Here is a 17264-nt window from a genome sequence, read left to right as displayed (position 1 = left end):
AGCACCACGACGGTTGAACCCGGCGCCGTTCATCTGGTACACGCGGTATCTCAGATCTGGACACATGGTGACGTACATAGTCAATGTCCATGCATAAGAATGTTGTGCTCAAATATGGCGGTCAATAATACTGTGTGGCAAATAGAACTTCTCCGGTATAAAGGAAGTAAAATAACCGGCTTATTATATATAGCCACTCTTGGCCACATGAATGAGATAGTAAGACATGGAAAAACAAAAATGGTGGGAGCTAATGGGTTCAAGTCTTCAAGGGCCTAGCTAGCTATATGCGTCCTCCAAGGTAAAAAGTACTCCTACTAGTATTAGTAAGTAGTACAACAATGAAAAAGAAGGCGAGAGGGTTAAAAAATGTAATACTAAATTGTACTACTAGTACAGTAAACATGTCCCGGCCGAGAAAAGAAGATAACTAACAAGTACTACTCTAAGTTGCCTTGGGGGAAGAGCAGCTACATTGTACAAATGTGAAGGGTCTAAATCCTCCTCTAAGTTGCCATCACTAGTACAGCGAGGAGCTATACAAATAGTTTTTAACCCCTTTCCGCGATGTCATTCAGAACCGTTGCCAAGTGAGTGACTGTGATAGGGGGGTCCTTCTCACACGACCCAGAAACCGTCGGGGATAGGGAGCCATGATGCATACCATTGTCCCTATAAAACCGTTTATGATATCTCGAATATCACAAACGCTTCACCCTTGCTACTCGTTTGTGCTTGCATTGCCATCGCAGTCGGAGTTCTGCGGTTTTACCTCAAACCCGACACATTCTAGGAACGGGAGTTTTCCAGGCACGTATCAAACTGGCTCTACGTTTACGATGCCTGGCACTTCACAAACAATTCATGATTCTAAACCGTGTACGATAGGTCGACAATCACACACATTTAGTTTTCCCGCACCATTTGTGATAGTATCTGACATCACACACGCCTTGCAAACGGCAACTGTGTGCATTGTTACACACGTTTTGTCTCCGTGAACCATGTCAGATTATCATGTATATCGCACACGCTGTGCTTTATAGACCGTGTGCGGCGTAATGACCTGCAGATCATAATTTCACCCTAATTTAATTGCTTGTAACATCCCAATTTTCAATTTGGATGTTATACATAGGACATCATATGCATATCATATTTTATTTGCATTTTGGTTGTGATCCCAGAAATCTTAAGCAACTCAAGGACCCAAGGAGAGAGTTGGCGATTTCATATATTTTCATATTTGAATTTTCTCAAATTTGAAAAGAGGATCAACTTGGTTTTAATATTTTTCTCCCCAATTATTTCTAATTTAAATTAACAGAGTGAAGATAATATGACTTCTTCAAAAAGAGAGGAACATTGGAGGAAATTTTCTAATATCATTAAATATTTTATTTGGCTTTTATTTCAGATGTTGGTTGAATTAGAAAAATATGCCTTTTTAGGCTAGAAAAATATTCACTATGTTCAAAATATTTTATTTAGATCGCGAAAATTGTTTTTGGCATTTTTAGTATTTTTTTTATATTTTATTAGGATCTTATTTCAGGAAGAATTTCTTTTAAAATAAAGTTCTCCGCCCGACTAGGCCAAAGGCCCAGCCGAGCCAGGCCGAAGCTAGCAGCGCCGCTGCCTTCCCCGCCGTTGTGCGCCGCACGGACGCCGAGGGGGAGTCCGAGCCGGACTCCTCCCCGCGTTGGCCCCTCGCGCAAGTCGCCCCCCCACGACCTCTTTAAGTAGGGCCAAGGCCCTGCCGCCATCTCCACCCCCGAGCCACCGACCCCGCCGCCTCCCACGCCGTGTCGCGCCGCCGTTAGCCACCGCTGTTGCGCGCCACCGTCGACACCGCCGACCCACAGCGCCGCCGCCGGAGCCTCCCACCCGAGCCTCACCGGAGCCCCGCCTCATCGCCGGATCTCACCGTCGTCGTGAACCGCTAGAAAACCGCCCCGGTTCACCGGTTCGTTTATGTTTTTTTGGTTTCCGGTTTAGATCGGTTTTGTTTTAGGATTCGCTAGTTAGCGAGCATTCATCCGTTAGGTTTTGTTAATGAACGAATTCATTCATTTGGCTCTATTAGCGAACGTTCGTTCGTTAGTGTTTTTCTTTTTATTTTATTTTTCTGCTAGGGACCTATCCGCGATTATTTTTATCGCAGCTTAGCCCCAGATCTTCAAACGCTTGCAACTTTTCGCTCTCTCGTCCAAATCTAATGAAACCAATGCCAAAAGCTTCGTCTTGAACCCCTATTTCCAGTTAACCAACTGGAACATGATTTTGAAAATTTAAAATTTGGTTATAACCAGATCTGAATTTGAGTTTCGTAGCTCTGATTTGATTGATTCTTTTTGCAAATCGAAGATCTTCTCTTGTAATTTCGATTTGGATCTTTTATATTGAGTTTACATTTGCATCTATTGCTTGAGTTCTTATGTATTCTATTGTTTGTTTGCGATAGAGTTTCTGGAGTGCGAAGCGTGCTACAACAAGTCACTAGGGTTTTTAGATCGTTAGCAAGGCAAGTAACACTTTGATCATACCCCTTTATTACCCAGTTTTTATGCATTAGTTTCAAACACTCAAACATTGCATGAGTAGGCTCTGCTTAACATGTGGGTATTGGGAAGTAGTTGTTGAGGTAGTACCTATTGCCCTTTCTAATCAAACCCTGGGAATTACTTCTACGTTATGCTTATAGTGTTATGCTATGCTCGTAGACGTGGTTTGGTTTGAGTGATTCGTGATAGTTGTGACTATTATTTTGTACTAAGGGTTTATTTAAGGTGTCTACTTTAACACACATCTGGGTGGATTGTTTGTGGGCACCTAGGGTAATCCAGTTTTGTCCAAGGAGATCCCGGGGAATCCGTGTGATCATCCTATGGTCCGCCAACCAGGCTCAAAGGGATCATATTGTTATTCATGTTAGAAACTTTCGTGTGCAGGCATAGTTGCGTGGCCTCTTTTAGTGGTAAACTAGCAGATGTGGGGGATGTAGGTGGTATGGTTTACCTGGCGAAAAGGCTAATGCTTCTGAAAGACCGTGTCTCGTTCATCCGTTTCTCAAACATCATGTAGTGCGAGAAATCAACGGAGGAGAACGAGTCTCGTGGGGAAAAGTGTGCAAACCTCTACAGAGTGTACAAACTAATCATGATTAGACGTGTCCCTGGTTATGGATATCTTGAGTATCTGGTGCTTGAATTATTATGTTGATCTCATCACTTTACTTAATTAATTTGTTGGGTTAATGATTATTAATTTTTGGATTGAGATCGGTTTACCGTTCTCAATGTTTTTAACAAACTTGTAGTTAAATAAAATATATTCCTTTGTTGTAGGGAAAAATAGCTTTCTACAAAAATAACCATAGAGCCTCCACCAGCCAAATATGCATATAGTTATAGCTGATACTTGTTCATTGCTCTACAGTGTTATTTTGCCAGCATATTCCATGTGCTAACCCGTTTCGGGCTGCAACGTATTATGTGGCAGACTTTTCAGACGAAGAGTAAGGTGCGCTGGGTCATTGTCTTGCGCTCAGCTATACCGTTGGAGTTGATGGACTCATTTTACCTTCAAAGCCTTCCGTTGTTATGTTCATTAGATGTCTTCAGCCATATTATTGTAATAAGTACTCTCTTTTGAGATATTCGATGTAATAAGTGTGTGATAGAACTCTGCTATAAATCCTTCAAGTACTATGTGTGTCAGCATTACTGATCCAGGGATGACACTTATGCATAGAGATTTGACCGTTTGAGGTCAGATCGCTACAAGATGGCATCAGAGCACACGCTGGCTGTAGGACGCGACCACTAAGATGAGCCATAGGACACTCTTCTCTACTCATTTCTGACTCTTCTCCACTTTCCACTCTATAGATGAGCCATAGGAACAAGTTTTCTCAACTGGATGAAGACACCCCTTTTGGACGACAATTGAAGGAGGCCACTAGATACCTGAACATCGGAATACCAAGCTTCACCCGGACCTACACCGCCACTCTACCGGAAGAAGAGCGCTGGACCATTAGAGTACATGTTCCAGGAAGGACATTCATACCAGTTACTGAGCCCATAGAGTTTTCCTTTGATGCACCAACCTGGAGTCTAGGAAAGAGCATGGCAGCTCACATCGCCATCGGACGCATCGGTGAAGTTTACCGCAAGGATCTTAACGACACCATCTACCAGATATCTGGACGCCGAGATGAGAAATGGGAGGTGATCAGCACCAGGAGGGACAAGTCCATTGCAGCCTACATCCAGGAGTTTAACCAACAATTCGTCATTAGGACAACCAGATGTGCGCCAGCTTGATAGACCTGAAGAAGGTGATTACCAGGAACATGGAGCTAGAAGAGGAACCCAAGTCTACCCGTGATGGATATGAAGAGGAAATTGCAGTTCTACTGGAGAAGAATGAAGATCTGAAGAAGAAGCTAGGAGTATCCATGGGAGACCCTGCGCCAGGAGGTGACGACCATCCCGAAGACTACATCATCATCGACGACACCGACTCCGACCCTAACAGTGATGATGCCTATGAAGACGAAGCTGGAGCAGATATCATGGAATCTTCTTCCGATCAAAATTTCTAATTGACCACCATATGATCAGTGGTATTCCCCCATGTGTATAGAATAGTCCGAGTATTTTGTAACAGTATCAAGATCGATTGTATGCCCTTGTTTGACTTGAGTGGTGTGATATGATTGTGTTTGTCTCATGTGCATATGGGTAGTGATTTTTCTCCCTAGACCGCACTATATTCTAATCTCTACCCTCTAAACCTATCAGATGCCTCCGAGATGTGACCCCGGATTTTTTTTCCCACCGGATCTCACCCAGTTGACCTAGCAACAGAATGCCTTGATACAGCTACTAGTCCAGAACCAAGGCAACAACAACAACAATAACAACAACCTGTCACAGCCCTAGAATTTGTTTGTCATTAGTTGCATTAAGGCATTCATGCATCATGTTTAAAGTTCATGAAACTTGAACTGGGGATGACAAACCCTAGCACTAAATAAAATGCAATTAGGATCAAAATAAAAATATTTTCAATAAACCCAGAATGCCCTTTAGGAAAGTTCATTATTTTTGTTAAAGGTGAAAACCCCTGCCAACAATGATGCACATATTTCTAGGCCATTCTGGATTTTTGAATTAAATCCTATTGTATTTGACCTTGGGCATTTAAATACTATAAATAATTTAAATGTTCAAATAAATGTTGGAAATTGTTAAGGGTCACTGAAATAATTCAGAAAGCACCCATAATTGTTTCCAGGATTTTATAAAATGATTTGATATTTTTAAATCAAATCAAAACAAACTACAGAAAATAGAAAAACAGAATTAAATAGAAATAAGAGAGAGAGAGCAGAAGATCTACCTGGCGCCTACCTGTGCGGCCTGCTGCAGAAGCCGGCCCAGCCCACCAGGGGCTCCCCTCCTGTCGTCTTCCCCGTGCCAGTAGGCAGCGCGCGTGGCCGACGGGCGCCGACGCTGCCTCGGCCACCTCCTGCTTGCCGCTCTCCTTCCTCGACGCTCTGGACGCCTTCCCCGAGCGCCACGCACCTCCCTGCCTCTCTCCCTCACTCTCCCGCGCTCTCACCCCCTTCCCTGGATCTCTCCCTCTCTCACACGAGAGTCGCCGCCGACATCGCTCGCAACCACCGCGGCCACAGCCACTTCCTCGCTCCCTCTCTGCGTACCCGAGCTCAGCCCGGACCCCAAGCCCCTCTACGTCGACCCACCGAAGCCCGGATGCCCCAAGACGATGTCACGGCGTTTCTTCCCGACCACGGCCGCCGGATGCCGCCGTCCGATTCATCCTCTCCGCCATCCCCCCGAGCACGCCGACCTGCTCTTCGAACTCACTGTGAGCTCCTACGCCTCCCCTCTATCTTCCCCGCCTCGATTGCGCCCTGTAGCCTCGATCCCACCGGAGCCGGAGCTTGCTTGCCGCCGGCCATGTCGCCGTCGTAGCCACCGTTAGCTAGAGTTGCAACCGAGCACGCGGTCGTGCTCAGTGTAACCCCAGGAGGTCGTAACACCCCTCTTTGCCTCCTGTCGTGCTCCCTAACCCCGAAACCCAGTTCACCCGAACGCCGGCACCGCCGCGAGCTCCATTCCGGCGAACCCCGGCCACCCCCGCACCTCCCGTTGGTCCCCCTAGATGCGCACGGGCACGGGCTACCTCCTGGTGCCCTTGGCGCGTCGATCCGTCGCCTCTGGCGTAACTCCGGCGAGCCACCGCCGCTCTGGGTCGTCGCTGTCGTCCAACCGCCAGCGAATCCGACGTGGCCGGTCATTAGGGCCTAACCACCCCGCTAACCCAGGCCTAGGGCCACTGACAGGTGGGCCCTACCGTTTAATCAACCCGGCTAACAATTTAGTTAAGTTAATTAAACTCTGTTAAATCACTCTGCAGCTGACATGTGGGTCCCACAGGTCAGATTGGACCTGGACAACGCCGGTGACTTGCTGACGTCACTGTGAAGTCATGCTGACGCAGTAATAGGTTTTCTGGATTTATTTTTTATTCGGGAATTTCAGAAAATGCCCTAAACTTCAATAAATCATAGAAATTCAAACGTAACTCCAAATTAAATAATTTATATATGAAAAAATATCAGAAAAATTCAAGGAATCCATCTGTACCATTTTCATGCATGTTAGAACAACTTATAGCTGCTGTTTAGCACAAATCAATTAAATGGCATTTGAATAATCACATATGGAGTTTGAATTTGAATCTTGTATTCAAACCAACTTCATTTAATCTGTTGCTAGTTGCATTAGCTCAAAACACATTCATATTGCCATGTCATGAGCATGCATCATATTGTGCATTGCATTGATTGTATTTCTTCTTTGTTGCCGGTATCTGTTCCCTCCCGGTAGACGATGTTCCGACGTTGTGATCGTTGACACTGATGAAGACTCAATGTTATCTTCAGAAGTGCTAGGCAAGCAAAACCCCCTTGTTCATTCCGATACAATCCTACTCTCTCGCCCTGCTCTCTTTTACTGCATTAAGACAACAACGATTCAACTGTTACTTGCTGCGGTAGCTGAACCCCTTTATCCTTTGCATGACCTGTCATTCCACAGTAAATAGATGAAACCCACTAGCATGAGTAGGAGTTGTTTGAGCCCTGTTGTGCCTACTCATTCTTGCTTGTTTGTCATGCCTGCTACTGCTTAGAGTTGAGTCAGGTCTGATTCATCGGGGATGAATCAGAGGTGTGTGAACATGTCCTACTGTGTGTGAGCTAAGTGTGTGAATACGATTTGGTAAAGGTAGCGGTGAGAGGCCATGTAGGAGTACATGGTGGGTTGTCTCATTGCAGCCGTCCTCAGGAACTGAGTTCTGTGTTTGTGATCCATGATTCAGCTACTACCATGCATTGGGCCCGAAACCAATGGACCCTCTCAGCTTCTTGATCACCCTTGTCCTCTGTCCAGGAGTTGCAAGTAGTTTCTGGTGTTTGTAGTATGCTGGAGGCCGTGCGCAGCACTGACCGTAGGAGTGGGCTGTGATGCGGTAGGCACGTGGCACAGTGTACCGGGCGCCCGTTTGGTGTCTCGGGAACCCTGTTCACATCATTTGGGGCTGTGAGCGAATCTCCGGCCGGATCTCCTCATGGATGGAACCCGAATAGGCGATAAACCTAGACTAGAGACTTGAGTGTTTAGGCAGGCCGTGGCCGACACCCACGTTGGGCTTCCGCTTGAAGGTTGCCGAGTACATGTCGTGTAAACGGCGGTAAGTGGTGAGAGCGTGTGTGAAGAAGTACACCCCTGCAGGGTTAACATCATCTATTCGAATAGCCGTGTCCGCGGAAAAGGACTTCTGGGTTGCTTATATCAGTTCATAGACAAGTGAAAGTGGATACTCTAAAATAAGTAAGATAAGCGTGAGTGCTATGGATGGCGTTCTCGTAGGGAGACGGGAGCGGATCCATAGTGGTGTATTGATATGGTGAATATGTGGACTCGTGTGCGCCACCTCAAAAGAGTTACTTGCAGTCGTAGTTCAGGATAGCCACCGAGTCAAAGCTGGCTTGCTGTAGTTAAACCCCACCATCCCCTTGTTGAAAATGATGCATATGTAGTTAGTTCTGATGTAAGTCTTGTTGGGTACATTTGTACTCACGTTTGCCTATTTTATGTTTTTGCAGAGAGACCTCAGTCTCGCTAGTAGTTCCGTATGGTCTTCGACGTTTAGCTTGTTACCTCAGCTACGATCTTGTGCCCCCGGCAGGATCTGGTAGATAGTCAGGCTTCTCAGCCCTTTTCATTTATAGATGTCTGTACTCAGACATGATAGCTTCCGCTTGTGCTTTGATTTGTATGCTCTGAATGTTGGGTCATGAGACTCATGTTTGTAATATCTCGCTCCTCAGAGCCTATTGAATAAATACTTGAGTCATAGAGTCATGTTGTGATGCCATGTTGTATTTGCACATATCGAGCATATTGTGTGTATGTTATTGAAATGCTTGGTATGTGTGGGATCTGGCTATCTAGTTGTTTATCTTTAGTAGCCTCTCTTACCGGGAAATGTCTCCTAGTGTTTCCATCGAGCCATGGTAGCTTGCTACTGCTCCGGAACACTTAGGCTGGCCGGCATGTGTCCTTCTTCGTTCCTGTGTCCGTCCCTTCGGGGAAATGTCACGCGATGAATACCGGAGTCCTGTTAGCCCGCTACAGCCCGGTTCACCGGAGTCCTGTTAGCCCAGTGCTACAGCCTGGATTCACTCGCTGATGACCGACACGTTCGATGCTGGGTCATGGATGCCTGTCCCTGTAAGTTAGTGCCACTTTGGGTTTACGACTAGCCATGTCAGCCCGGGCTCCTTATCATATGGATGCTAGCGACACTATCATATACGTGTGCCAAAAGGCGCAAACGGTCCCGGGCAAAGGTAAGGCGACACCCATGGGAATACCGTGCGTGAGGCCGCAAAGTGATATGAGGTGTTACATGCTAGATCGATGTGGCATTGAGTCGGGGTCCTGACAGTGTTGGTATCAGAGCTTGACTGCCTGTAGGATTACCAAGCCAAACTGGTCGAAGTTGAGTCTAGAAATTCTTAGTTATATAAGGGAATTGATTGTGGGATGGAACGTAAGGCTCTTTTTACTCCTTATACCTTATGCCCTTCTGATCTGAGTCATCTTATCTTTTCTACAGGGTTAAGGAACTAGGCTATCTCTTCTTTCTATCAGGATCACGTGTTACTAATCCGTAGACTTATAAGATTGTTGGATTTAAGCCTCAGTTCAGTTTATACTACCTCTGTATGTTAACTGTTGATCTCGAAACCTTGATATTGTGCTTCTGAGTGGTTATGCCACCATTTTTGTGAATGTCTCAAATCTTTTTGAGCATTTATAGCCGTTATGATGTCCGAGTCATCCCAGGTTTCTAAATAGTCTGATGCATTTGCAAAATCCTTTCCCTCTGGTTTCGATGTTCCTTTATGCCAGCTCAATCACACTAATTGTTGAGTTGAGGTATTCTATTGCCTTGACATTTATGTTGGAGTTACTATTATGACCCTAGGTGTCTTAGGGGATCATCTAGTAGTCTAGCCATGTTTTGTGTCCTAGTGTGATGATTCTGGCCTTTATTCTCGAAAGCATTCCGTGATGCTACTTAGTAGTAGGTATTCTACTCCTGGGTTTTGAACCCGAGATTCACTCCACTTACTTCATGTTGATAGTGTTTGCTAGTTCCTTTAGGATATTAGTAACCTTTGCGATAATCCTCGAGGTTCATGATACATCCTTTTTCCAATTACCATGAACCATTCTTGGCAGGAGTTCTTCTGAACCAAAAGATGACAACAAGAGTGCTCTCGATGAGTTCTCCATGCTATGTTGTGACTCTGCCAGCTCAACCTTTCTGCATGGGTTATCCGGAAGAATTATGTTGAACTTGGTTCGACATACTAATCTATGCATCCACAACTCAAAAAGTTATATGTTCCTTTGAGTTGTCCCTCTTTAGTTGTCTACTGACCTTCGTCTATCAATTGATAGTCAAGAGTATGCGTGCGTTCGTTTATCGATGCCTACTACTCTTGTGGTCCGTCAAGCCATTCTATCGCGGAATGACTAGGAGAAACAAACTCCAGTACCTCTTCCATATCTAGGATTGGGTCGAAACAATTGTACTCCGCAGATCAAAATGCCAATCCAGCTTTTGCTCTGTTCTACCTTGGAGTATTACCATCTTTTATATCGGGATTGTTATAAGAATTGCACACCATCCTATGAACTCTTGGTACAGTGATACTTCTTGCCATCATTGTTCATTCCTCGGTTCCTGTGTTATTGTAACCAGAATGCCGACAAGTGAATCATGGCGTGTGAAATCAATACTGCTAGCAACTCTGTTGCTTGGTAGTTAAATGGACGATAACCTCATTCTTAGCGTGTTGATTATTGAATCGTCACCCTAAGACTGATTGTGCTACCTAGTCCTTGTTCTCGGTGCACTCCTCGATCGATGAGTTAGGATTATTTCAAATCTTCGCTCTATTGATCATATCGTCTTGCCTCAAAAAGCAAGATTGTTCTCGAGCTTAGTAACATACCGGTGGTTCGTGATTTTCCGAATATTTTCTCGGAAGTATTACCAGGTTGTCCCCTGACTGCTATGTTGAGCTCGTGATCAAGTCGGTTTCTTGTGAACCACCCTTTCTCCAAGAATCTGTGTTGGATATCCCGGAGCTAGTTGGTTAAGCTAGACAACAACATGGAGAATTGGAAGATAAAAGCTTGCCTAACTTAGTTCGTTCCAAAGGGATATTCTTGTGTAGTGTGTGTTGAAGAAAGATGATATCTTCATCGATTGGTCCCTGTGATCAGTTGCTGGACCTATTATCTTATCAATCCTTTGATTTGAGTGTGGGCTATCGTCAAATCAAACCAGAACCAACGATGCTCGTAATGTTGTCTTATTCATGGTTGATCCCTCGAGCATACACCATTACAACTTTGGTCTGACCAATGCTATCACCGTGGTCACTTAACTATGGAATTCCTTCTAAAAGGAAACCTAGATGAATTGTTGTTGAGCCCATTGACAACATCCTTATCTCCTCCATGATTTTGTTGAACATTAAGCTAGTGTTGGAAACTTTTGAAAGCATTTCTTCATGCTAGCTCATGAAGCATATGTTTGGATGAAGGTAGTGACTTCCTTTAATTCATGTGCATCTGATGCAAGTTGCCGCCGTGGATTCGAGAAAGTCAATGTTGCTTTCTTTGGAATCATTCCAAATCAGTCATGCACACGTGCGAAGAATTCTGTAGTTTGAAGACTTGCAACCTTCAATCTATATGTATCCCTAGCACACCAAGCCACTGATTGATTTGTTCAAGGAGAAGGAGTTCCTTCATAAGAGCTAATCCGGACTTATGTAAGGACTTCGATACCCTCGTTGATGGTTCCCCCTCCTGAACTCGGTAGTGTTTTATTATAAGACTACTTTGTGGTCATGCTTGTCTTGGACAACGTGTTCACATGTTTGTAGCAGAACCAGCTCATGTTTTGGAGCTTACTATCGTAGTTCATTTCCCAAGAATCTCGCAACGTTATCTCGTCGAATTGTGTTGCAAACTTTCATTTATCTTTCTAGACTTGATGAGTCTGGAATATTCTGACACCAAACAGATCTGAATCTCAGGCAGATGTGATGGTTGGAACATTTTCCAAGAACTATAATATTGGTCTCACGATAACCGGTAAAGTGGATGTCGTGGCCAACACACCTCGCCGGAAGACCTATTATTATAATATCTTGATTGAGGAAGTTGGCCACCTCCCCATAAGGATTTCGTAGGGTTTTACTCCAATAAGCTACTCCTTATGGATTTTTGTGTTCCCGAAGTCCGACCTTTTTACTTGATGTTTTAGATATCAAACCATATCTATGAATGGGTTACACTAGCACGTCAAGGAGAACATTAGAAGCCGAGTGCTAAATGTCTCTCGGTCGATCATGCAGATTTTGGTTCCTTGGCCTCGCTAAGGTGAAATCTGAGAAAGTGTTATCCTCCTTTGCATCTGCATCGTCCATGGCTATTCATCATGGTAGTATGTTGTGTTGTCAGCACCCTTGACACGGATGTTGGTAAAATCTTGATGATTATGGAAATGCTCAAGTTCTTGAGAGCACGCACAAGCGCTAGGTGTTATCATCGACACTAACTGGAGTGCTCTCAGTTTCCTCGGCAATGCTATAACCATTCCAATAGTGGAATAACTCTCTATTGTTGAGCCTCTCCCCAGTTACCAGAATCATTCCCAGCATTTGCATTTTGTTCCCAGCTTGCACCGCCAATGTGCCATTCTACCATGGGTCTCATCCATTTCTGATGATAAACAAAATCATCTATGACGTTGTCTTCAACAAGGTAATCCACATCATCCAAGTCCGAGTATTCCATTCTACCGACCCCCTCCAAACGATCGCTCGAGAATTGCCTTAGGCTGGTATAAAGAGTTTCAATGATCTCTGAATCAAAGGTAATTCTTTTTGCCATTTAAGGGGATGATTCTACGAGTCACCTTCCCTAAGGTGCATCATTATGGTATCATGGCAACTCAACTCCTCGCAACGTTGGCAATCGTTTACCACCTTCTTAGGTGTGGAATTGTTGTCTACCTAGTGAACCTTCGTCATCTACTTCACTCCATTCCTCTAGATGTGTGCTTCGTCTCTCAGCTCGAGAGATGTTGCTATGTCTCATTCCGTGGATTAATTCCGAGTTGTTCGACCTTCGGGAAGAACAATTCTTTTAGGGTCTTTCCTTTCCTCTCGTTGTCATGTTAGTTGGAGTTCTTGGAGCAAGACATCAAGATAATGATGGTGATCGAATCAACGCTTCGATAAAGTGCACCCTGGATCACGAAGATTGTGCTAGTTTGCGTTCCCCCTTCACCTTACCCTACGCTTGAATCTCGGGACGAGATTTTTTGTTTAGTGGGGGTGAGTTGTCACAGCCCTAGAATTTGTTTGTCATTAGTTGCATTAAGGCATTCATGCATCATGTTTAAAGTTCATGAAACTTGAACTGGGGATGACAAACCCTAGCACTAAATAAAATGCAATTAGGATCAAAATAAAAATATTTTCAATAAACCCAGAATGCCCTTTAGGAAAGTTCATTATTTTTGTTAAAGGTGAAAACCCCTGCCAACAATGATGCACATATTTCTAGGCCATTCTGGATTTTGAATTAAATCCTATTGTATTTGACCTTGGGCATTTAAATACTATAAATAATTTAAATGTTCAAATAAATGTTGGAAATTGTTAAGGGTCACTGAAATAATTCAGAAAGCACCCATAATTGTTTCCGGGATTTTATAAAATGATTTGATATTTTTAAATCAAATCAAAACAAACTACAGAAAATAGAAAAACAGAATTAAATAGAAATAAGAGAGAGAGAGCAGAAGATCTACCTGGCGCCTACCTATGCGGCCTGCTGCAGAAGCCGGCCCAGCCCACCAGGGGCTCCCCTCCTGTCGTCTTCCCCGCGCCAGTAGGCAGCGCGCGTGGCCGACGGGCGCCGACGCTGCCTCGGCCACCTCCTGCTTGCCGCTCTCCTTCCTCGACGCTATGGACGCCTTCCCCGAGCGCCACGCACCTCCCTGCCTCTCTCCCTCACTCTCCCGCGCTCTCACCCCCTTCCCTGGATCTCTCCCTCTCTCACCCGAGAGTCGCCGCCGACGTCGCTCGCAACCACCGCGGCCACAGCCACTTCCTCGCTCCCTCTCTGCGTACCCGAGCTCAGCCCGGACCCCAAGCCCCTCTACATCGACCCACCGAAGCCCGGATGCCCCAAGATGATGCCGCGGCGTTTCTTCCCGACCACGGCCGCCGGATGCCGCCGTCCGATTCATCCTCTCCGCCATCCCCCCGAGCACGCTGACCTGCTCTTCGAACTCACTGTGAGCTCCTACGCCTCCCCTCTCTCTTCCCCGCATCGATTGCGCCCTGTAGCCTCGATCCCACCGGAGCCGGAGCTTGCTTGCCGCCGGCCATGTCGCCGCCGTAGCCACCGTTAGCTAGAGTTGCAACCGAGCACGCGGTCGTGCTCAGTGCAACCCCAGGAGGTCGTAACACCCCTCTTTGCCTCCTGTCGTGCTCCCTAACCCCGAAACCCAGTTCACCCGAACGCCGGTGCCGCCGCGAGCTCCATTCCGGCGAACCCCGGCCACCCCCGCACCTCCCATTGGTCCCCCTAGATGCGCACGGGCATGGGCTACCTCCTAGTGCCCTTGGCACGTCGATCCGTCGCCTCTGGCGTAACTCCGGCGAGCCACCGCCGCTCTGGGTCGTCGCCGTCGTCCAACCGCCGGCGAATCTGACGTGGCCGGTCATTAGGGCCTAACCACCCCGCTAACCCAGGCCTAGGGCCACTGACAGGTGGGCCCTACCGTTTAATTAACCCGGCTAACAATTTAGTTAAGTTAATTAAACTCTGTTAAATCACTGTGCAGCTGACATGTGGGTCCCACAGGTCAGATTTGACCTGGACAACGCCGTTGACTTGCTGACGTCACTGTGAAGTCATGCTGACGCAGTAATAGGTTTTCTGGATTTATTTTTTATTCAGGAATTTCAGAAAATGCCCTAAACTTCAATAAATCATAGAAATTCAACCGTAACTCCAAATTAAATAATTTATATATGAAAATTTCTCAGAAAAATTCAAGGAATCCATCTGTACCATTTTCATGCATGTTAGAACAACTTATAGCTGCTGTTTAGCAAAAATCAATTAAATGGCATTTGAATAATCACATATGGAGTTTGAATTTGAATCTTGTATTCAAACCAACTTCATTTAATCTGTTGCTAGTTGCATTAGCTCAAAACACATTCATATTGCCATGTCATGAGCATGCATCATATTGTGCATTGCATTGATTGTATTTCTTCTTTGTTGCCGGTATCCGTTCCCTCCCGGTAGACGATGTTCCGACGTTGTGATCGTTGACACTGATGAAGACTCAATGTTATCTTCAGAAGTGCCAGGCAAGCAAAACCCCCTTGTTCATTCCGATACAATCCTACTCTCTCGCCCTGCTCTCTTTTACTGCATTAAGACAACAACGATTCAACTGTTACTTGCTGCGGTAGCTGAACCCCTTTATCCTTTGCATGACCTGTCATTCCACAGTAAATAGATGAAACCCACTAGCATGAGTAGGAGTTGTTTGAGCCCTGTTGTGCCTACTCATTCTTGCTTGTTTGTCATGCCTGCTACTGCTTAGAGTTGAGTCAGGTTTGATTCATCAGGGATGAATCAGAGGTGTGTGAACATGTCCTACTATGTGTGAGCTAAGTGTGTGAATACTATTTGGTAAAGGTAGCGGTGAGAGGCCATGTAGGAGTACATGGTGGGTTGTCTCATTGCAGCCGTCCTCAGGAACTGAGTTCTGTGTTTGTGATCCATGATTCAGCTACTACCATGCATTGGGCCCGAAACCAATGGACCCTCTCGGCTTCTTGATCACCCTTGTCCTCTGTCCAGGAGTTGCAAGTAGTTTCTGGTGTTTGTAGTATGTTGGAGGCCGTGCGCAACGCTGACCGTAGGGGTGGGCTGTGATGCGGTAGGCACGTGGCACGGTGTACCGGGCGCCCGTTTGGTGTCTCGGGAACCCTGTTCACATCGTTTGGGGCTGTGAGCGAAACTCCGGCCGGATCTCCTCATGGATGGAACCCGAATAGGCGATAAACCTTGACTAGAGACTTGAGTGTTTAGGCAGGCCGTGGCCGACACCCACGTTGGGCTTCCGCTTGAAGGTTGCCGAGTACATGTCGTGTAAACGGCGGTAAGTGGTGAGAGCGTGTGTGAAGAAGTACACCCCTGCAGGGTTAACATCATCTATTCGAATAGCCGTGTCCGCGGAAAAGGACTTCTGGGTTGCTTATATCAGTTCATAGACAAGTGAAAGTGGATACTCTAAAATACGCAAGATAAGCGTGAGTGCTATGGATGGCGTTCTCGTAGGGAGACGAGAGCGGATCCATAGTGGTGTATTGATATGGTGAATATGTGGACTCGTGTGCGCCACCTCAAAAGAGTTACTTGCAGTCGTAGTTCAGGATAGCCACCGAGTCAAAGCTGGCTTGCTGTAGTTAAACCCCACCATCCCCTTGTTGAAAATGATGCATATGTAGTTAGTTCTGATGTAAGTCTTGCTGGGTACATTTGTACTCACGTTTGCCTATTTTATGCTTTTGCAGAGAGACCTCAGTCTCGCTAGTAGTTCCGTATGGTCTTCGACGTTTAGCTTGTTACCTCAGCTACGATCTTGTGCCCCCGGCAGGATCTGGTAGATAGTCAGGCTTCTCAGCCCTTTTCATTTATAGATGTCTGTACTCAGACATGATAGCTTCCGCTTGTGCTTTGATTTGTATGCTCTGAATGTTGGGTCATGAGACTCATGTTTGTAATATCTCGCTCCTCAGAGCCTATTGAATAAATACTTGAGTCATAGAGTCATGTTGTGATGCCATGTTGTATTTGCACATATCGAGCATATTGTGTGTATGTTATTGAAGTGCTTGGTATGTGTGGGATCTGGCTATCTAGTTGTTTATCTTTAGTAGCCTCTCTTACCGGGAAATGTCTCCTAGTGTTTCCACCGAGCCATGGTAGCTTGCTACTGCTCCGGAAGACTTAGGCTGGCCGGCATGTGTCCTTCTTCGTTCCTGTGTCTGTCCCTTCGGGGAAATGTCACGCGATGAATACCGGAGTCCTGTTAGCCCGCTACAGCCCGGTTCATCGGAGTCCTGTTAGCCCAGTGCTACAGCCTGGATTCACTCGCTGATGACCGACACGTTCGATGCTGGGTCATGGATGCCTGTCCCTGTAAGTTAGTGCCACTTTGGGTTTACGACTAGCCATGTCAGCCCGGGCTCCTTATCATATGGATGCTAGCGACACTATCATATACGTGTGCCAAAAGGCGCAAACGGTCCCGGGCAAAGGTAAGGCGACACCCGTGGGAATACCGTGCGTGAGGCCGCAAAGTGATATGAGGTGTTACATGCTAGATCGATGTGGCATTGAGTCGGGGTCCTGACACAACCGACCACCACCACCTCCAGTTGACAACTTAGCCCGTTTTCTGAGGTTGAATCCTCCGGTGTTTTCCAGTAGCACCGAGACGATTGTTGATGATGACTGGCTCCGCAGGATTGGAAG

Source organism: Triticum dicoccoides, chromosome 2A (genome assembly GCF_002162155.2).
Source record: "Triticum dicoccoides isolate Atlit2015 ecotype Zavitan chromosome 2A, WEW_v2.0, whole genome shotgun sequence".
Taxonomy (NCBI): Eukaryota; Viridiplantae; Streptophyta; class Magnoliopsida; order Poales; family Poaceae; genus Triticum; species Triticum dicoccoides.
The sequence above is the reverse complement of the archived record's forward strand: the minus strand, read 5'-3'. Positions refer to the sequence as shown.